The sequence below is a fragment of the Eretmochelys imbricata genome, chromosome 1 (genome assembly GCF_965152235.1).
Source record: "Eretmochelys imbricata isolate rEreImb1 chromosome 1, rEreImb1.hap1, whole genome shotgun sequence".
Taxonomy (NCBI): Eukaryota; Metazoa; Chordata; order Testudines; family Cheloniidae; genus Eretmochelys; species Eretmochelys imbricata.
This window is the reverse complement of record NC_135572.1, coordinates 202,385,407-202,408,951: the sequence shown is the minus strand read 5'-3', so window position 1 is coordinate 202,408,951 and position 23,545 is coordinate 202,385,407. Positions and strand designations below refer to the sequence as shown.

General features: G+C 40.2%; 1 protein-coding gene across 7 annotated transcripts in view; it reads left to right on the top strand.

The window, feature by feature from the left end:
- Positions 1 to 23,545, top strand: part of ZBTB20 (zinc finger and BTB domain containing 20) — a 603,210-nt gene that overhangs the window by 144,845 nt on the left and 434,820 nt on the right. The window lies entirely within an intron of this gene.

The following is a 23,545-nucleotide window of genomic DNA, read 5'->3' as shown; positions in this document are numbered from 1 at the left end:
CTCAGTGGTGCTGCCAGCTAAAGAGGTTTATTTGTATTAGTATATTTATTTTTTGTCACACTGAAAAACTCACGATGGACACCTGGGAGCAAAGAAGAATTCATCTCCTGTGAAACAGCAGGTCATTGTCTGTAGCCGCTAACTCCAAAGGAGGTGTATAGTACTGGAGCTGTGTGTGGCAACCAATTTGCATGAATGCTGCATTTATACAAATTAAATGGCATGGTGTATTGTTCAGTCATATATATATATATATCTCCTCTCTTTAAATAATTCATGGAAAAAATGATCTCGTCATAATGCCACAAACTCACAGCAGGCAAAACTAATTTTACATGATATGAAAACAGATTTTATTTATTTAAGAGTAATATTTAAAGAAAACAACAACTTTTTTGACACCAGCTGCTGGGAAATAAATAGAATATTTTATGACAAAAAAAATCCAAATGTGTTAAAAGCTGTTCCTGAGAGACTGAATAAATAAATAAATAAATGGGCAGATAAATTTAAATGCATCAATGCAATTTTGATTTTTAAAGGATGCTTTATCGGGGCAAGAGAAAACCTCAAAGATGGATGAGCTGTGTGTGAGAAAGTTTGCTTTACAGCCACTCTGCCTGTATCTTCAGTGCAGGGGAGACAAATGATCTTTAGAATTTCAGGTAGCAATACTACAAGACCTTTCACCTCCAGTAGTCCAGATAGTTCCTCCAATATGTGTTACATTAAAGGGAACCCTCACTGGTGCTTACTTTCTCAATTTCTGACTGTGACTCGTAATTGGGAGAAATCTGTAAGGAGTGCAGATATCAATGTTGAACCACAGCATTTTTTCTTGATGTGGTTTAAAGAGTGCTGTGAAAACCATGTTGAAGAAAAAATAATAGGAATACTGTAGACCGCTTTTTTCTCTCTCTCTCTCTCTCTCTCTCGAGTAATTAAACTGAGAGCTGCCACACAGCTTGCACTATGGTGCAGGGGGAATTGAGGCTTGCAGTGCTATGTGTTAATAACTTAGTATCACAGCAGTCCGGCCGTTGGCTTTGGGCTGGGGATGGGCCCTGTGCCATTGGCACGTCTGAGTTTAATCTCGGATGGGTGAGAGTCCAAGTATCCAGGCAGTTTGCAGTTCCAGTGGGGCAGGCTGGGTGGGTGAGAGAGAAGGGGAAAAGGGAGGAGGAGAAAAAGGAAGACAGGAAGAGAATTGTGCAATGTTTTAGGGCAAAAGCAGTGGGAACAAATGCTGTTGGTAATATAAATGTTGTTTATTGCATTTTTATATAAAATTGTTTAACTTAAAAACTCTTAGTGACAGTGGGAATGTAAATCCAAGACTGAGAGCCTGAGTCACCAGCAGAAGTTTATTATTATCCCTTATAACAGCTGAATTCCAGCCTTTCTGTGTGCTATAAAATGGGGCAGTTTTGTCTATTATTGGCGCCTGGTGCACCACTATAGTTAAGGGTCTGTCAGCAGTTCTATTTTCACAGGTTTATAACTCGGCTGTTAAAAAGTCACTTCCTTGCTGAAACTTGGCACATGAGATGAGGTCTCTCAGCAAGTGGTGGTGAAACTGGCTATCCTGCTTTAACTTCCCGACATTAAAATGCAGTATAGGTGTGTGAGCAGCTCCTTTCAGCAGGCAGATGAGAGCAGAGGTTATGATGTAGCATTATGCCTCTGGTTATAGATGGTTTTAGAGATGCTGGCTTTCTTAACAGATCTACCCGCATGCCAGACGGCATCCTTATGAAAGTTTTTATGTATAAACTGTGGAGCTCCTTCTGATCTAATTTGCATTGGTTTTACCCAAGTAAAATTCCACTTCAAAAGCTTCCCTCCTGATTCACGTCAGGGTGAGGTCAGAATCAAGGCCCATGTGATTCTTTCTTTGTAAAAATAAAATGTTCTGTTGTTTCCCCTCTTTTTAAGGCATAAAACCCATTTAATTAGTTAATGTTTCCATTTAATTAGCTCCCATTCATTAGTTAATATTTGTACAGAGCTTTAAGGATGTAATGTACTATGTATGTGCTAGGTATATTATTATTTCATAACAGCAATAATGCTCTCCATTCGGTGTAATTCAAGGCCATCATACTGATTGGGTGCTTACAATTATGCAACCTTTGCCCTGATCCCATCTAAGGCATTCTGTAATCACACTGAAGAATACTGTCTGTTGGGTTTCCTTGCTTTAATAAATCAAAGAACAGGGGTGAATACATTTATTAAAGGGTCATCTGTCTCTCAAACATGAGATGCCTTTTTGGGCTGTTCTTTTGAAAATATGGTAGGAAACTATTCTGGATGTTACAAGTGGTCACAGTGAGGGTTTAAGCTGTCCTCAAAATTGTTTAGTGGTCCCATTGCCGGTGCAAAGGTCTATGTGTCCTGCAGACAAGCCTAGGCACTTTTCCAACTGTCAATGCAGATAGTGTAAGTTGTTAGTCTGTGCGGTCAGTTAAACAATTGGATTGGTTCAGCCATGAAATAGAAAGTTGGCTTGAAAAATGAATCTTTCTATATGTCATTGTCAGATGGATGGAGGACAGAGAGTTCATGCAAAGTTCAACTAGGAGGGTGGGATACAAAAAAAAGAATGGGTCCAAAAATCAGCCCCTGATTGTGCAACCAAAATATGCAAAAAAGGTACCATTCGCCGTGGGTAAGGAGACTTATCTGTTTGTCTTGTGCAGTTTGCCTTGCATAGTTTTGTGGATGCAAACTGGGATGTAGTTTTTGAAAAATTGACTCTTTGGATCCTATTAATTCTTGGTATAAATCAGTTGATGTTAATGTAATTATACCATAATAAATCTGGCCCAGGGGGCCAAATTAATCTCCCTTATGCTACTGTAAATCAGAAGTAAATCATGGACATTTACAGTGCTGGTCTTCTGGATTTACACTGGTCTATCTGAGAACAGAATTTGGCTAGGTCTAGTAAAATAAGAGATAATTGCATGTCACATTGAAGCCCAGAATTTGGATGGAAGAAATCTCTTTTGAACAGGAGTCATCAGGTCTGTCACCCAGCATCCCTGGTTGAAACAATTTCATTATCCTGAAACTACCATCCCTGATAGATGGGTATCATATCTAACCCGGATTATCTCCAGTGATGATAGTATAAATTAGTTATATGCCATCTTCTGGTAATTACTTCCAGATGTTTGGATTTATTACTCAGTGGAAGTAAAAGCCCAAAGTAATGGACTGTGACTAGCGATGGGTTGGAGCCAACCATTTGCCAAACTTTGAGGTGTTCAGATCCAGGCTTTTGGTTTCACTTTGCATCTAATAGTAACAACCTGGAAATAATTCTGGACAGTAGCCAATGCCCAAAATGGGACTTCGTCACTACAAAGAGATAGTATACTGTGGCTCAGATGGATCTATTTTGAACTACAGTAGCTACAGGTGTTGCCCGTGCTGCACCTACACCAGCTCAGTTTTAATGGTAACAGCACAAGAGAGAGACTGAGTTCAGTGGGCTGAATAACTAGTGGATCTCTGCACGATCGGCCTTTGAGTCCTCAGTTTAAAAAGCATCATTAACTCGGTGTTACCTTTCAATGCATTTCTAAAATCTTTCATTTTAGATGAGAGGCCTCTGTGCAGAATCTAAGAGGCTTATTCTCTTACACAGAAGTAATGCTGCTAAGCTGCTAGAAATCTCAGCAGCTTAATATAAATGTTTAAATAAAAAAATTAGTGTTTTAACTGAATAACCTTCAGATATAATTAATAATGAAATCCTAAGCAGGGAACTAGGGGAAAGCATTGGAATTCTTTCTATTTGTGGAATAGGTGCAGATGGAAATGGGGACTGGATACGAGCTGTAGTTTGGAAAACCACCAGTGTGTGCTGCATGCATGATTAGAGTTGGGCTATGAAGTAGAGCACGAGAGCAGAATTGGGCCTAAGCTGCCAAGTTCAGGCCCAGATAAGTTTCCAAACTTTCCCAGTATGCAGGAGTGTTTGGATCCAAGATTTTTGGTTTGGTCCCAGAGCTAGATTGGAGATGAATTTCCCTTAAATTCTCCCCTCTTCCACCAGTGCCCTTAACTAATATACCCTCATCTCCGTCTATTCATCAGTGCAAGTCAACCTGTCATAGCAGGGTATAACTCTAAGAAATACCGTGATAGTGAGTAGAAGGTATTACCTGGAGTGATGCTGCGTTGCTAGCCAGGTGGGGCTTACAGCGCTGTGACTTTCTCCCCAGAAGTTCTGCCGCACAAGTGGGAGGGTTAATATAAAGAATTAAGACAATGAATGTGGTGATATTGACAATGACTCAGAAGGAACAAAAGAAATACCTAACTTACCAAGGGCCTTTGTTCAGGAGGGCCCATATTCTTCACTGAAGTTGGAGCTATTCACTCGCTTCTGCAGTTTCAGTAATTAGAGCCTACATTAGCTCTTCTGCACTTATAGGATTCATGGGAGTGCTGCCAATTCACTCCTTCTTATAGTATTTGAGAGCTTGTTTATAACGAATACATTTGCAGTGCAGCATGATTATGTGCTAGTGTCTCTGTCCTTGCCAAATAGAAGGTAATGCAGGTTTGGGTGTGCATGCCTCAGAGATAAGGTATGCCCATCCACTATGCTTTCACAGCACAGAAGGGAAAGATGATCAAGCGAATAGACACTAATCTTTATTTAACAGCTCTTCATACAGTGCCCAGCACTCTCTACAGGCCTGATAAGGGGCTAAGCTAAGGGATAAATTAGGGGTTACTTACTCTACTGAAGTCCATGGAGCTACTTGAGCATAAAAATGATGAGGGGAGAATCACGTCCAGTATATACAGTAGTCAGTGTTTTCCTACAGCTATCACAATGTGATATCTGAGGTACTATGGTTATTTCTTACTGAATGTATCAATTGATATTTTACTGGCAACCACTGTATAAAACAGTGGTATTGGCTAATGAAGCAGGCCTATCATTTGTCCATGGCGTGACATTTATTTAAAAATAAAATGTGTATTATTCATAGATTCATAGATACTAAGGTCAGAAGGGACCATTATGATCATCTAGTCTGACCTCCTGCACAACGCAGGCCACAGAATCTCACCCACCCACTCCTGATCACACTTCAGTTACTTCATTAAGTCTGAGAGGAGCAAAATGAAAGAAGCCGGACCAGATCTCCTTGCAAAACTTTTTGTAAGGTATGTTTCAAATAAGGAGAGGCACAAAGCTCCCATTATTGTGATCAAGGCTAATATGGTTAGGCCCAGAGGGCGCTGCTAAACTATATACACTTTTCTCCACTGGCTCCTACATCAGTGTCAGTTTTCTTCCTTTTCCAGCATATGGCAAACACCCTCATCTCAAACTATAGGATGTTTAATCATTTCAGATCTTTTCTGTGTTTTTATCGGGGAGCAGGAGGCTTGATAGCCACCACAACGAGGTTCCTTGTGAGTGACATACTGTTTGTCTTGCGATTAAGGGTTCTGAAACTGGCAGCTTACAAGTGCTAGTTCACAGAACTGAAGTGGTTTGGAAATCAATTTTACCTCTTACTCACCGTCATCAAGGTTCAGGATACTGACTCTCCTACTAACACCAAAGTTTCTTCTTATACTAAATCTTTACACTTAGCACCTTTCACTCGAGAACCTCGGTGTGCTTTTTAAACATGGGTTTAAACATCCGAGTTCTCCCCATTTCATAGGTGAGTAAACTTGAGACACAGACTTGCCCACAATCACATAGCAAGTCTGTGCCAGAGCTGAGAATACAATTTAGGACTTCTGACTCCCCCTTCTGGTCTTTACCCGGCACAAGACTATCCTTTCTGACCTATCACTTTGGTGTAGAAGTTACCAAACATTATAGAGCAGACATAACAATATCAGCTGAGCTCCATTCAGGAATAACTTAATAGGAAGGCTTTAGTTGTGAGGTGACACTTCCAGAATCCTATTCATCAGGACTGATGAAGGAAAGTGGAGTAGAAGGAAAGACTTTCAGTGGACTAAAGGGGAAAAAAACTTGATATTCAGGGGTCTGGGTTCTGCTCCAGGTTGATATGTGGCCTTTGGCCAGTTACTTCTCCAACACTAATATGGGACTAATGATACTTTCCTATCTCCTGGAGAGGGTTGGGTATTCAAATTCATGATGGTGTGTAAGATCCTTGAGATCTCAAGTGGCAAAGCAGTAGGGGAGGGGTCTGTAACAGGCCAGCAGTGTCTCCACCCTGTTTGCAGATAGTGATTCTGTTGAAAGGTTTAAGTGGATTCTGCTGGTTCACAAAAGCAGGTGAAAATGGCTCTGTAGAGAAAGGGTGTTGGGTATGGGCTGAGCAATCCTAGGAGCAGCCAAATTTGGGGAGAAAGTTTAAGCTGAACTCTGTTAGGTTGTTGTTTTCTTTTTAAAATAAAGACAGATCCCAGTAAGAGGTGAATTTTTCACTCTCCACAGTGTGCACTCTTTGTTTTAGAACTGGTTGGGAATGGCACTTGCTGAAAGGCGATGGATTATATAAATGTAATACCCAATAATTTAGTTTCTCCTAGTTTTTCTACACCAGTCTGGCTGTAACTAGTCAAAACACTGAGGCTAGTTCTCATTTCTTGTCTGTAATTTATGCTGTAATCAGACCCACATATAGTTTTTGATAGGTCTGATCCAGTGTGAGCTGTGCTGCAAGAAGTTTGGTAGTGTTGATATGTGTGCTAGCTGCAACACAAACCCTGAAGGCACATGCTGGTGGCACTCCAGCCACTAGTGCTATGTGGGCATCAAGCACTTTGTTTAGTTCACCCAGGAATGACTGGGTGGTCCATAAAAAAGGAAGTAAAGATGTGTTGACTACACAAGGTGATGTGGCTACAAAAGTTGCACTAAGCAGCATTACACACTAAGGCCATATCTGCACTACAGCCTCAACAGTAGCACAGTTACGGTGTTGCAGCTGTGCCACTATAGCACCATAGCATAGATGCTTCCTACATCGATGGAAGGGGCTTTTCCGTTGGTGGAGGTAATCCATCTCTCTGAGAGGCAGTACCTAGGTTGATGGAAGAATCCTTCCACCAACCTAATTATGTCTACGCTGAGGTTAGTTTAACCTAACTTTGGTTCTCAGGACGCAAAATCTTTCACAGCCCTAAGTGATGTGGCTAGGTCAACCTAAGTTTTAGGTATAGACCAGGCCAAAGGTACACGTGCCTGTACCTGCATACTTACTTTCACAACACTTCAACTGCTCCATGTCTCTGCACCGGGAACCTTGCTTCTTCTGGCTTTTACCTGATCTAATTAAACTCACATACAACTAGGATGACCCTAACTTGGTCCCCCTCTCACAGACATTTCTATGCCTCTCCAATTTTTCCTGGCTGCAGTTCCAGAACTGAATTTTCTGTTGCATAACTCAGAGGCGAATGCTGATGCATTTCAGCTGTTAAATTTTATAGGCTCTAGAACAGTGGTCCCCAAACTGTGGGGGGCACCACCCTATGGGGGCATGGAAGAACATTCGGGGGCTCAGGCCAGCCCCCACAGGGAGCAGGGAGGGAGTGCCACCCAGTCCCACTCTGCCCCCAGCTTCGTTCCAGCCTGGCTTCTGGCCCCAGCTGCAGCTCTGGCCCCTGGCTCCCAACGGCGTCCCAGCTTCCAGCCCCAGCCATTGCTCCGCTCCTGGCCCTGGTTCCAGCCCCCTGGCTCTTGGAAGGGCACAGGCAGATTATGATAGGGGTAATGGGGGGTGCGACTCAAAAAGTTTGGAAACCACTGTTCTAGATACCCTAAGGCCTTATGCAGTTACATTTCAAGGTAAAATATAGCAATGTGTAGCTTGGCCCCTAGGGCAGTCTAGTAGAGAGTTGAGGCTCTTCAGATTTGGTGTCTGAGATGACCTCTCTTATCTATTCCTTGATTAGGGACAAGTCAATAAGTTGCAGATTTCTTGGCCAGGATCAGTTTTCCTTTATTAGCTCTCCAGCTCCTCCTTCCCTAACATGGTCCCACCTTACCATGTGGTTTCAGTAGCCTGTCCTGCTGTGCCACTGCCTTCCCAGAAAGAGGGGGAGGGGGTCACTTCTTGGGTCAACCCATTTCAAAGAGTTTCTGGCATCTCTCCCTGTTGGCCAGGCGGAAGATCCAATCTCGTCATCCTGGAGGGTCACAGGTTAGCAGGAAGGGGGTTGAGAATAGTAGTTAAGGTTTTGCTTAGCACTTCCCTCCTTGGCCTCTCCTGCCTTTTCTGTGACCCAGCTCCTTGACTGTTTCTCTCCCCTAACTGGCTCCAGAGAAATTTTCCTGCAGCAACCTCTTCTTATGGAATCCCTCTGACCCCATTCTAAGAGGAAGGATGGCTTTATGACAATGTGTATCCCAGGCCTGCCTTTCCTCATTGGTTTCCTGGAAGCTCCTTCTCTCATCTGAGGAACAGAGATCTGCCTGACTCTCCCTCTTACAACTCCATACCCCATAGCTCCCCAAATGTTCCACTCCATAAGAACATTCTGATTAACTGAGATGCAGCTTGTGCCATCTTTCTTGGATTTTGATTGCTTAGCTCAGGGTGAGACTGAGCTGCCCATTGGTGCTGAAGCTGAGCAATTGAATATTCCATGAATTTTGTTTTCCCTCCTCATATAAGGGTAACATTGTCCCTTTTAGGATCTATTATAATACTTTATCATAGTTTGCTTTTGTTGCTCCATAGTGTCACTCAGAAGTTGAAATGATGCTGCTCTTTCCATAGCTACTGCAGTCATGTAAGGGCTTTTCTACTATCAAGATGCAGGCTATTTTTGGTATTCTGGGGGGAGCACTTAGTAAGTATTGACAGGCATAATGTAAGATACCTTTAGGGTCCCCAGGTGGAAATTATCTATGACTAGACACGCCAAATTCAATTTAAACCAGATTATTGAATCAAGACCTTGCTATGTTTTTACCATCATATATTTATAGAAGTCTAAATCTTCCCAGTCATGGAAGGGCTCTGAGAACTTGAAATGCAGCAGAGACCATTGGTATCCCTGTCTAGTTTAACATTTAGTATTCCATTAACAGTACTCATTCTTGTGGGTTTACTAAGGTTCTGTGGGAACTCCACTTGCGGCCATATGGTTTTAATTCTTCTTGGAAATGGGGGCTGTGTTTTGGGGCTGCCTCCCTTCTAATCTTTATTTTTTGATGGAGCCCAATACATGTAGTGAGAAGAAAATGCTCTTTATTTTGTTCCTGAAGTTTTTCCCCTCTTGCTTCTTTTTACCTTAAAACAGTGGTTTTCAACCTGTGGTCTGTGGACCCCTGGGGGTCTGCAGACTATGTCTAAGATTTCCAAAGGGGTCCACACTTCCATTCAAATTTTTTTAGGAGTCCTCAAGTGAAAAAAGGTTGAAAACCACTGCCTTAAAATATTAAGAATGGCAAAATTGGTCTTCCTTCGTTGTGCCTGGGAAATCCTTAGAAGTCTCAGATGTAGACAGTGAACTTTCTCAAGTCTTAATTGAAGGCTGTGTTGATTCTTTAAGTGAGATCTGTTTCTCCCAAGTGTTACTCAAGCATTTGAGTCAAATAGAGGTTCACAAAACACTGTTAGAAACAAACAATCAGAAGACTAAAAATGTTTACTCTGTTAATAAATTACATTTGAATTTGAATTTGCAAGGCGATTCTGAAGTCAAAGTACTACTAATCCTCTGGTCATGCATAGAGTATTTCAGGAAAGAACTCTTTAGGTGCAAAGGCCCAAATTTGGGGTGTAATGTGTGACAAAGATCCAAAAGGATAACCACAAAAATTATTCATGCAGGAAATTTAAAATGCTCTAGGATTTCTTCCTTTAGGGTGAATAACTCTATAACCTCCCCTACATGATTTTTCTAAAAACGAATTCTGACGTAAGCAATTTTCAACAATTAAATGGGGGACACCAAGTGCGTGTGGAATGCAGGAAAATTTGGGTCTAATATGAGTGATGTCCCTCAGAAAAAGTGCATGTTATGAAAAATGAGATAGATGAGACCCAAATTTCTAATGTAAGAAAAACCCCTTCTAAAGCAAAAATCTCCCTCCCTCCAAGTCCCCATGTTTCAAAGACACGGGTTAAAAAAGGCACAAACCTGACTCTTTTTGGTGCAAATTATCTTTAAACCACACCACATCTTCATCAGTCTAGTTTTTCTGGTTTCTAGCTTTCAAGCTGTGGCCATTTTATAATGTGGGGGAAACATTTGCAGAATACATATGGAATAACTTTTGAGGGTGACGTGTTTCAGGAACCTCCCTATTTTTAATTAAACAGTCGGTGTGAGGAGGTGATGATGATCCAGACACACTCCTAAGAACTTTTTGGAGTGGATTACATTTATGGAGCTTTAAGATAGGAATCTGCAAATTTTCCCATGGTATCAACCACATCTTAACAGGTGTCATGTCTCTGTACCAGATGTGGTCTGGCTACAGAGCTTGCTTATACACCCCAGATGCTCTACCAGCTATGGGTGAGGATTGTTTAAATAAGGTATTTTACACACAGCTCCACTTAGTGGCTGAACAGTATAATACAGTTTAGCATTCTATTACATCTCCCCCTTTAAATTCTACATCACAATTTACCATATTTACCCTATAATGCTGTCTTTGAAGTTCAGTATGTATTGGTCTGTTAAGTGTCTCTGAATCATACTGGTTTCCTAATTATACAACCCGAATTCATAACAAACATGGTCATCTGGCTGTCCATTAGTTGCAATGACTGGCTGTGGTTGGTTTGGAATCCTAGAGATGTCATCGTCTTGTTCTATGTCTGCCATCTGTAGAATCTCCTCTGTTGATTGCTTTCTGAGTAACAAACTAGATGTGGATGGTTTTGGTTGAAGTCCTCACTGTTGATTTCGATCACATTATCTGGGCACTAACTTCTTTTTCTTTACAACAGCTGGAGTTGTCTATCCTCTTTCTTCATCCAATTTGATTTGAACACAGTCACCAGGTTCTAGACCTGGCAGTTCTCTGAGTGATGTCTGTTGTAAAAGTGGTCATAAACTCTTTTAGCCTTTCTATCCAATTTGGTACTCTCTTCATGTCTGGCCATTTTTGAAATAGGTTATTTTCCAAAATAGGAACAGTAGTTCTGATTTGACTTCTCAGGAGTTGTGCTGGACTATATCCAGGAGCCACTGTTGATGTTAATCTGTAACTCAGAAGAGCAAGGAATGGATCTTCCTGTGGTAGGATTTTCTTGGCTGTCTATATAGCTGTCTCAGCCTCTCCATTTGCCTGTGGGTAATATGAGCTGCTAGTAATATGATCAAACTCATATTTCATTCGGAATGACTTAAATTCTGCAACAGTGAATTGTGGTCCATTGTTCGTCACTAGTTGTTCTGGAATACCGAAGTGAGCAAAAGTGCACTTCAGTCTCTTGATAACACTATGGCATTTTATGCCTCCCAAGTACATTATTTCTATATATCCGGAAAAATAGTCCACATCAACGAGGGAATTTGCAAAAATCTGCAGCTCGTCTCTTCCAAGGTCTGGCTGATAGTGGTGTTGTTATTGAAAGTTCTTTGTGTTATGTTCGTCTGTTTGTTCTGCAAAGTTCACATGCAGATACTTTATTCTTTACGGCCTTGCTGATGCCTGTCCGCCAAACACACTTGTTGGGCCACTCATGGGATTGAGTTAATCTTTGATGTCCTCCATGGATGAGATTTAGGATTTCTCCTCTCATTTCATTTGGAATTACAATGCAACTGCCTTTAATCATGACTCCATTTGACTTGCTTAATTGTCCACACAACACAACACAACCTCTTGCCACTTCCTTAGTGTCCTTTTGTTACTTGGGCCAGCCACCCCTAATGTAACTTAGAACTTACTGAAGTTGCATGTCTTTCGAGGTTGCTTTTTGTAGATGCAGTAGTCTCTTTTCTGATACTGGTTTGTATATGTGCACAGCATCCACGTATGCCTTTACATCATATTCGAGCTCATAGGTAGTTGAGTGTGATGCTTGGCTCTGTAACAGAGGGTCTATTGCTACCAGATTTTTTCCAGGAATGTATTTAGCAATTGGGTTAAATCTCATTAGCCGTAGCAATAGGCATTGGCAGCTCAGCAGTGCTTGATCCAAGACTTTTCCGTTGATGAGGGTTACAAGTGGTTTATGGTCTGTTATCAGTGTAAATTAATTTGGTCCACACAGATATCTCCAAAAATTCACACATGCGCATCCAGTTGCCAGGCACGCCTTTTCAATCTGTGCATATCATTTTTCTGCTTCTGTGAGTGTGCGAGAGCAAAAAGCAACTGGCTTCCACTCAGGTCCATGGTGTTGTAACAATACACCACCTAATCCATATCTACTTGCATCCACACTGATCATTATGGGATTGTTCGTGTCATAGTACTTGAGAACTGGAGCTTATTTTACCTTTTTGAAGGTAATTTCTTGATTTGGCTCCCAGAACCACAATGTATTGGACTTTAACACTTCATGCAGTAGTTTTGTCACTGTAGAAAGATCTTGTAGGTATCAACCAAGGTAATTTACCATCGCCATTACACATCTCAGTTCTGGTACATTAGTTGGTACCTTCAATTCTCAAGTTGCATTTATTTTTTCAGGCCTAGGACTGATTCCATCTTTGTGTATTGTCTGTCCCAAAAGCTCAATGTGGTGTAGGCAGAAAATGCATTTTTCCTTGTTTACCTTCAGTCCAGACTACGTGATTAGGCTTAGGATTTCATTGAGGGTTTTGTTGTGTTCTTCTGTCAAAGATCCATATACCAGACTTATCATCTATGAAAAGAACAACTACTCTTGTGTTTGTTAACAATTCTGCCATATTTCTTTGGAAAATTTTAGGTGCACTGATGTGACGTTACCCAGGGTACAATCTGGACTGTTGAACAGATGTGTACCCTTAATTCTCTAGCCTGGGGTACCTTTTACATTATTTTACTTTTAGAACATCCAGTCCTGGCCTGGTCACACAGCCTTCAGCATGCAGATTCACTCCCAGCTAAATATGTGAGCACTCTGACCAGTCACTCGTTAATTAAACTGCAGAGCTACACCCACAAATTCTTAGTCCCAGCCTTATCTCCCAGAAATATGCCTCTTGTACTGTCCAGCACACTACTGAACAATGCAAGCTCACAGAAAGTCTGTCATTTCATCAAAATAAAATGATATATGCACCAGCTTTCTTATCGAAAATGGAGTTTCCCACACACCCTAATCCAAACATACTTGTAAATAAACTTATCTTATTATTTTATCTTAACTACAGAAAGATAGATTTTAAGTGATTACAAGTGATGATGCATAAGAGTGAGGATTGGTTACAAAAGAAAATAAAAGAGTAACAAACATGCCAGTACCTAAGTTATCAAGCTAAGTGAATTTAAAAGCAAAAAAGTTCTCTCTCACCATACACTGTTGTTGTCATCATAAATATAAAGGGAAGGGTAACTACCTTTCTGTATACAGTGCTATAAAATCCCTCCTGGCCAGAGGCAACATCCTGTTACCTGTAAAGGGTTAAGAAGCTCAGCTAACCTGGCTGGCACCTGACCCAAAGGACCTATAAGGGAACAAGATACTTTCAAATCTGGGGGGGGGAGGCTTTTGTTTGTGCTCTTTGTTTACGTGTTTGTTCTCTCTTGGGACTGAGAGAGGCCAGACAGAAATCCATCTTCTCCAACCCATCCTAATCCAAGTCTCCAATATTGCAACCAGTATAGGTAAGCCAGGCAAGGCGGATTAGTTTATCTTTTGTTTTTCTTGTGAATTTTCCCTGTGTTAAGAGGGAGGTTTATTCCTGTTTTCTGTAACTTTAAGGTTTTGCCCAGAGGGGGATCCTCTGTGTTTTGAATCTGAATACCCTGTAAAGTATTTTCCATCCTGATTTTACAGAGGTGATTCTTTTACATTTTCTTTAATTAAAATTCTTCTTTTAAGAACCTGATTGATTTTTCATTGTTCTTAAGATCCAAGGGTTTGGGTCTGTGTTCACCTGTACAAATTGGTGAGGATTATTATCAAGCCTTCCCCAGGGGTGCAGGGCTTGGGGGGATATTTTGCAGAAAGACATCTCCAAGTGGTCTCTTTCCCTGTTCTTTGTTTAAAACGCTTGGTGGTGGCAGCATACTGTTCAAGGCCAAGGCAAAGTTTGTACCTTGGGAAGCTTTTAACCTAAGCTGGTAAGAATAACCTTAGGGGGTCTTTCATGCGGGTTGTAAATTTTACAGGCTGAGCCTCCTTTCAGCCTGGGACCACTCTTCCTTAGTTCAGTTCTTTTGAGAGTTGTTGATGTCATGAGCAGAGAGATGGGATGGGGAGAGGTCAAGTCAATTGTTTTCCTCCTTCTTTATACTTCAGTTTTTGTGCTAGAAACATCCTTGCTGAGTCATGGTGACATGCAGTCCATTGTTGATGTGAGGTTTGAATTGTCCTTGTGATGTAATTTTTTTGTTTATACCTTCCCTCCTGCTGGAGGATGGCCACTTACATAGGTGATGACCCTTTAACACCTGTCTGGGGTGCTAGTGACTCTTTGTCTCTGAAAAACTGACTTGTGGGTGTCACCCAGAATTACAACATATTTCAGTAACAGTCATGCAGTAGACTCTTATAACTGCATAGAGTGTCGCTACATATATTTTAACAGGATAATGATATTCAGCAAATTATGACTTTTCAAGTGATACCTCACAAGGCATACTTTATATAAAATGTATCATAGTCTTGTAAAAGCGGTAACCGTCACAGTGTAGCGTGTCACAACTGTTAATTCTAAAAGGTAATCTATGAAAGGAAAATCTCCCAAACGGTGTGATAAATGTAGTCAGTTTAACACTATTTGTCTAAAAGAATTTGCCAGAATCTGCTCCAGGCATCCTGTTTGGGGAATACTGTCACTCCTTTCACATTGGAAAGGAAGTAATTCAGTATTGGAAGGATATATTTTTCTCTCACAACTGTTTCATTAAGTCTTTCAAGATCCACACAGATTTATATTTTCCATTTTTCTTTATAACTAGTACCATACAGGCACACTATGCTGTTAGCTCAGAGATTTTCTCAATTATGCCAAACTGTTCCATTCTCTTTAACTTATTTTCTACTTTATGAAGTAAGGGGATAGGAATCCTGTGAGGGGTGGCACACTAGATAGTTCAGCATTGTCTCTTAAGGTTATTTGTACTCAGTATCCTTTAAAAAGTCCAGTATCGCCAAATATTCCATTGAGTTCTTCAACCTTTCTCACTAGGCCCATCATGGCTGCCATGCTGTGGCTGAAAAGGCTATTGTTCTGTGGTCCTTTAATCTGTACACTCTGAATGCATGACTTTTGTCTTTGTAAGTTGTTTCTGTGGTAGACTGGACCATAGCGTTCCAGGGCTAGTCTGATCTGTGTCTGACTTCAGCTCTGGGAGGGGTTGAAGGTGACTTTAAGTCCCTTCTGAGATGACTGTGATGTCAGCTCCTGAGCCAATTTTAAAGTCAGTAGTCTTGCTGTGTATATTCTGTTTTACTCTCTAGGCAGGCTCTATGACATCACAAATGATAGGTCCCAGAAAAAATGGATCTTGATTGTCTGTAATATGAGTCAATTCTTTGACTGCTTTGGTGTGGCAAACAGCTGCAAAATGTCCATATTTCATGCATTTATTACACCATGTATCTCTGGCTGGATGTGTACCATGTCATGATTTTTTCCCAACATTTTGCGCATGTAGGCTGGAATTTGTCCCTCTTATCCTGGGCATTCTCTCTCCTTGTCTCAGGGGTCTTATGAGTAATGACTTTTAGCACTCAGTTTGCATCTGTTAAGACTTTCTAAACTAATTTTGTATTTTTCAGGTTTGGCAAGTTGCTCTTGGTTTTTTCAGTCTGACCAGCTCAGACTGCTTTGATTTTTGAATAGCCAGGGTTAGGGTTAAATCTCTCTTTAGTTGTAGCTGCTGTGAAAGGTTTTTATCTGTTAACCCAATAACCAGCCTGTCTCTGATATTTTCATGTTTTGCATTCCCCAAATCATTTTTTTAGCCAATATATGCAGAGCTCTTCTAAAACATTCAACATTTCCCCCTAGTTTTTTAATTCTCTGGTAGAAACATGCACTATCATAAACCACACTTCTCTGAGGTATAAAGTATGCATCATACATAGCTAAAACTATTTCAGAGTCATCCCTGTGGCTGTCTTCAGTAAAGTCAAAGGATTTAAAGATATGCTCTTCTTGCTTCCCCATAGCACAAATTAAAGAGGATACCTTTATATCTCCAGTTTCTTTGTGGAGTTTGTTTGCAATTTGAAATCTTGCAAAATAGTGCTTCAAGTCTGTCCATTATAAAGGTTTGTCAAAGCTGAAGTTCTCTGGGGCATTGAAGAAAGGCATGTTGATGAGATCCTGCAATCTTTGTTGCTTTGTTACTTCTGTCTGCAACCTTTTTTGATGTTCCTTCTGTCTCTGTTCTTAGTTTACTCCTGACACCGTGTCATGTCCCTGTACCAGATGTGGACTGGCTTCAGAACTTGCTTATACATACTAGATGTGTTCATCATAACATCCTGTAATGCTCTGCCGGGTATGGCTGAGATTTGTTTAAATAAGGTATTTTATACACAGCACCACCTAGTGGCTGAACAGTATAATACAGTTTAGCATTCCAATACAAAGGGATGGCATTTGTCTCGTGATCACCTCCCCTTCTCTTTGCAATCATGTGGCTCCCCTCCCCTCCAGTTTGGAGTTGCATAGCCCTCTCTGCAACAGCTACCATAGTTGCTCACTGGGAAGAATAAAGTATTAAATGTATTTTAGCTGCCTTTTTAATGCAGTTTAGCAGCTGGAAATAAGGTGAGCCAATGCCATGTGGCCAGCCAGCTCTCTGCCGGCCACCAGCAAGTGTCCTACCAATGGTGTTAGGACCACAGTTTGAGAACCACTGCTTTAAGAGAAATATCAGTAGTGTATTGCCTTCCAGAAGTACTCCAGCATAAACACGGCACTGGAACATTTCATTAGCCTTTGGAGAGTAATAAAGAAATGCAGGGTATAATAGGGTAATGTGTTTAAGTGGCCTTGGTAGAACTCCACTTAACACAGTGAGATTTTCTACATCACACAGAGGTAGGAAACTGTTCAGTACACATTTACTGTGTGGGGCTTCCTCCTCCTGGGCTGTCTGTGGTTTAGAGCAAAAAAAGAAACAACTTTCCTCCTGTAGTTCGCCAATGAAAGAAGCGTTTTTAAATACATTATTTGGAAAGATCTATATTTGTACCTGTGAAGGTCAGGGACCCAGCAACCCTTGTTGTTTGTCTGTAATGAGGACTTCCAGTCAAACAGGACAGAGCTGAGACTATGTGAATGATTTACAATCCTGAATTAGGTTGGAGCTGTGTTTCAGAAGAGGGAGAGTTGCTGCATTGCCCAATCAGGGGGCTCAGTCATGATTTGAAAATATAAGGTAATAATGTTATAGGGCTGCAGGAAAGCTCAAAAGGCTGTGTCAAAAGAGGAAGACAAGAAAATGGGAGACAGTATGGTCGAATGGTTAAATTAGAGAACTGGGAGTTGAAACTTCTTGGTTCTGTTCCCATGTCTCCTGCTGACTAACTGGGTAATGCTGGGCAAGTCATTTAATCATTCAATGCATCATTTTACCCATCTGTAAAAAGGGGAATGCAATTATAAAGCACTGTGAGAAAACTGGAGGAAAGACTTTGGTTATAGCTGGCCAGTTTGTTCCATGTTATTGTGCCCAATTGATTTTAGTGGGGTTAGACAGTGTAATGAGGGCAAAATGTGGTCCAGAAATTATACAGTATTATTTTGTATAGTAATATTCTTTTGACTTATTTTTGTTAATTTAAATACATCTGCGTAATGAAAGAATATTGTAAAGAACTTAGGCAGGAAGGAGGACACAGATACCAGTGCGTAATTGCTTAAAATTTTTGTTATTTAGAAGTGTGGGATAATGTGATAGGTTTAGTAAATTTGAAGGAGGGAACTAGTTTTATCTATATAATGTAAATGAAAAACAATGCTCTTTGGGAACAATTTCTGGACTGCAGTTCAACATCAAGCTGCTGGAACTCTGAACCCTCTACTCGACCATGACTTGCAGAGGCATTGCCGGGAACCCCTGATGAATGAATCCTGACTGGCCATTAGGTGAAATTTGTCTGTCTGTTGGGAGTGGTGAGCATAAGAGATTTGCTTGGTATATGTATTCTGTGTGTGTTGCTAATAAATAGATGTTTAGAGCACAACTGTGTAAGGCTCTTTCACTGAGAGAGGGTTTCTTTCTGAGCACCGTGGGTAGGATAGGTCCTTTACACCCTGAGCCCTCGAAAGGGAAAGAGTGGGGGTGCCTAAATTGATTGGGTCACGCCTTGAGCCTTCAGTAGAGTAGAGGCGGGGTGCCATAAATTGAGCGGGTAACAATATAGATGTATATTATATATGGATGCTGGCATTTGTCTTCTTTTAAACTGTCATCCCAAAACTTACCTATGTTATCTGACATCATAAAATTACATTTTTTTCCTTGATAGATCAAAATAGCAATACAACAGTCATTAGGGAGACACTTTACGTGGGTGGAATAGCATATTCAAACCGTTAATGTAAGATGTTTGTATCCTGTCAAGCTCCTCCTCTTTTGCAAGTGCATCCACAACGGAAGATGTAGGTCCAGATTGTGTCTCATGGACACTCCCCCATATTGGTGGTGGTGTAAAGTGGACCTGAAAAAACACATCAGAGGGAACTCCAGGGGACATTGTGGCGTTCCTGAGCATGCAGTGGTGGGGTGTTGGGGAAGAGTGAACTTCTGTCCATGGCTAGCCAGCTCTGGCCCATCTCATCTTTATGGTGAGCACAAAGACTGCAATTGTCATCAGCCCCACCTGAGTGGGAGTGAAGGAAAGTCACCCTGAGCCCTTGCCAGCCTTGTCCACCCTTAAAATTTTAGTTTTTTCTCCATATCTTTGGATTAAATTCTTTCTAGTTTAGCTATCTGTATAAAAATTATAAATACATCAAAACATGTCACTTGGCTATAGTTTTGTCGCAGGGTTCTGGTGACATCATAAACCTCTGAAATATCAGTGATGATGTTATACCTACATAACCCCTCAATGGAATAAAAAGCCTGGTCATGCAATATGTACTTTCTTCATTTTATCAGTGAATAGCACTCTCATTGCATTTCCACCTTGCTCTTAAATATTTGTCCTCTGCTTAGTGTTAGTACAGAAGTTTTAGGTCAGGAGTGTTCAAAAAAATCAGACTGGCTGCTATTTCCTTATACCCACACAACCGAAGGTTACCGGTTTTAAAATGCTTTTTTGTTGCTCATGAAATTCAAAAACAGCTTTGATTTCAAACATGAAACTTGGCAAGTGACTGGTCCATAATGTGTTCTAATCACTTCTGGTATTTTGGAAAAGACTTGAAAATGATGGAGTCATTATTTTATTTAGACATCTAGCCACCATGCATAGACCTTAATTTTTCTCGCCCTGCCATGATAAAATTCAGACAGATTTTTAGCATATGGCTTTGTTGTCCCTGCTCCGGCATTCACACTAATATGACAAATCTTAACTTTGCATTTTCTTGCTTTTCATAGTTCTTGCTTGTCACAACTTTAGTATTATTTTAAAATGTTAGGCTGGTTCTATCTCTGTAGTTTCATTGATCACCAGGGATGAATTTGATTGCTTGACAGTCCTAATTTAAAGAAAACAGAAATAATTAAAAACATGAATTGCAATTAATCATGCGATTAAAAATTGTGTGATTAATCACACTGTTAAATAATAGAATACCATTTATTTAAATATTTTTGTATGTTTTCAAATGTATTGATTTCAGTTACAACACAGAATACAAAAAGAACAGGAATACTTGTGGCACCTTAGAGACTAATAAATTTATTAGAGCATAAGCTTTCGTGGGCTAAAGCTCACTTCATCGGATGCTGTTAAGGTTCTTTCCCCACTCTGAACTCTAGGGTACAGATGTGAGGACCTGCATGAAAGACCCCCTCAGCTTATTCGTACCAGCTTAGGTTAAAAACTTCCCTAGTGTACAAACTTTGCCTTGGTCTCGAACAGTACACTGCCACCACCAAGCGTTTTAAACAAAGAACAGGGAAAGAGACCACTTGGAGATGTCTTCCCCCAAAATATCCACCCCCCAAGCCCAACACCCCCTTTCCTGGGGAAGGCTTGATCATAATTCTCACCAATTTGTACAGGTGAACACAGACCCAAACCCTTGGATCTTAAGAACAATGAAAAATTAATCAGGTTCTTAAAAGAAGAATTTTAATTACAGAAAAGGTAAAAGAATCACCTCTGTAAAATTAGGATGGTAAATACTTTACAGGGTAATCAGATTCAAAACATAGAGAATCTCTCTAGGCAAAACCTTAAGTTACAAAAAGATACAAAAACAGGAATACACATTCCCTCCAGCACAGCTTATTTTACAAGCCATTAAACAAAAGAAAATCTAACGCAATTTTCTAGCTAGATTACTTACTTGAATAAATATGTGGACCGAGTTGGCATCGGGCTTACACATATTTATTCAAGTGACACCATCATAGGACCTAATCACATTAGCCACGCCATCAGGGGCTCCTTTACCTGCACATCTACCAATGTGATATGTGCCAGCAATGCCCCTCTGCCATGTACATTGGCCAAACCGGACAGTCTCTATGCAAAAGAATAAATGGACAAAAGTCTGATATCAGGAATCATAACATTCAAAAACTGGTAGGAGAACACTTCAACCTCTCTGGCCACTCAGTAAAAGACTTAAGGGTGGCAATTTTGCAACAGAAAAGCTTCAAAAACAGACTCCAAGTAGAAACTGCTGAGCTTGAATTAATGTGCAAACTAGATACCATTAACTTGGGTTTGAATAGAGACTGGGAGTGGCTGGGTTATTACACAGATTGAATCTCTTTCCCCATGTTAAGTATCCTCACACCTTCTTGTCAACTGTCTAAATGGGCCATCTTGATTATCACTACAAAAGTTTTTTTCTCCTGTTGTTAATAGCTCATCTTAATTAATTAGCCTCTTACAGTTTGTAGGGCAATTTCCACCTTATCTGTATGTGAATATATATCTTCTTCCTATATGTTCCATTCTCTGCATCTGATGAAGTGGGCTGTAGCCCATGAAAGCTTATGATCTAATAAATTTGAAAGTACTCCTGTTCTTTTTGTGGATACACACTAACATGGCTGCCACTCTGAAACAGAATACAAAGTGTACAGTGCTCACTTTATATTTATTACAAATATTTGCACTGTAAAAAGCAAAGGATATAGTTTATTTCAATTCACCTAATACAAGTACGGTAGTGCAATCTCTCTATAATGAAAGTTGAACTTACAAATGTATAATTATGTACAAAGAATAACTGCATTCAAAAATAAAACAATGTAAAACTTTAGAACCTAAAAGTCCACTCAGTCCTACTTCAGCCAATCGCTCAGACAAACAAGATTGGTTACAATTTGCAGGAGATAATGCTGCCCACGTCTTGTTTACAATGTCACCTGAAAGTGAGAACAGGCGTTTGCATGGCACTGTTGTAGCCGGCATTGCAAGATATTTATGTGCCAGATATGCTAAAGATTCATATGTCCCTTCATGATTCAACCACCATTCCAGAAGATATGCGTCCATGCTGATGACAGGTTCTGCTCAATAACAATCCAAAGCAGAGCGGACTGACTCATGTTCATTTTCATCATTGAGTCAGATGCCACCAGCAGAAAGTTGATTTTCTTTTTTGGTGGTTTGGGTTCTATAGTGTGCACATTGGAGTGTTGGTCTTTTAAGACATCTGAAAGCATTCTCCACACCTCGTCCCTCTCAGATTTTGGAAGGCACTTCAGATTCTTAAACCTTGGGTCGAGTGCTGTATCTATCTTTTGAAATCTCACATTGGTATCTTCTTTGCCTTTTGTCAAATCTGCTGTCAAAATGTTCTTAAAATGAACTTGAGCTGGGTCATCATCTGAGACTGCTATAACATGAAATATATGGCAGAATGCAGGTAAAACAGAACATGAGATGTACAGTTCTCCCCCAAGGAGTTCAGCCACAAATTTAATTAATGCATTGTTTTTCTAATGAGCATCATCAGCATGGAAGCATGTCCTCTGGAATGGTGGCCGAAGCATGAAGGGGCATATGAATGTTTAGCATATCTGGCACATAAATACCTTGCAACACTTGCTACAAAAGTGCTATGCCAACGCCTGTTTTCACTTTCAGGTGACATTGTAAATAAGAAGGAATCAGCAGTATATCCCTTAAATGTAAACAAACTTATTTGTCTTAGCGATTGGCTGAACAAGAAGTAGGACTGAATGGATTTATAGGCTCTAAACGTTTATATTGTTTTGTTTTTGAGTGCACTTATGTAACAAAAAAAATCTACATTTGTAAGTTGCACTTGCATGACAAAGAGATTGCACTACAGTACTTGTATGAGGTGAATTGAAAAATACTATTTCTTTTGTTTCTTTTTTACAGTGCAAATATTTGTAATAAAACATAATAACATAAAGTGAGCACTGTACACTTTGTAGCCTGTGCTGTAATCAATAAATTTGAAAATGTACAAAAACATCCCAAAATATTTAATAAATTTCAATTGGCATTCTATTGTTTAACAGTGTGATTAATCACAATAATTTTTTTTAATCACAGTGAAATTTGAGTTAATCATGTGAGTTAACTGTGATTAATCGACAGCCCTACTTTAAATATAAAATATAGAACAGGTAAGATTGGATATACAAGTTTAACTCTCTGATATCATCTCTTATATTTTAAGTCTGGTTCTTTTTGAGGTGCAAGTGGATCCAAAGTGATGTTCAATCTCAGCTATTCTTAGTATTGATCAATCAATCAGGGACAGCAGACTTACTGGGTCAATTTCTCTCCTGCCTTCTATCCTCTATAGTTATCCCACATGTTCAAAGTGGGTAAAAGTTGCATAGGTGTAAGTGATTACACAAGATGCAAGATAATGGAGAATCAGGACCATGATTCCTGGAATATATGCAGGAATCATCTCAATGGGATCAGTCCAGCAAGATGCTGAGCACTCTGGTCCCAGTCCTGCAAAGCTCTTAAGTATTCCACCCTCTCTGCCTCCAGCAAGAATGGGCCTATTTTACTCTTTCCCTGAACCTATTAATTGGTCCTTAAATCTAGTGATTATTTTGTTGCTTAACTGAAGTGGTTAACTGTTCCAGGGAACGATTGTCAATCAAAAGAGTTGTTTGTATGTTTATACTAATATCTGAACTCAGATGACCATTGCCCCAACTTCAGCCTATTATTCTGTTTTAGCACTGGTGACCAATATGAATGCTTGCTGGTAATTTCTCTTTTCTGTGTTGTTTCCCCTAAGAAATGAAGAATAGACCTGAGCCTGAGCCAAAGCACAAGAGCCAAATTTCCCCAAACTTTTGGGAAGTTCA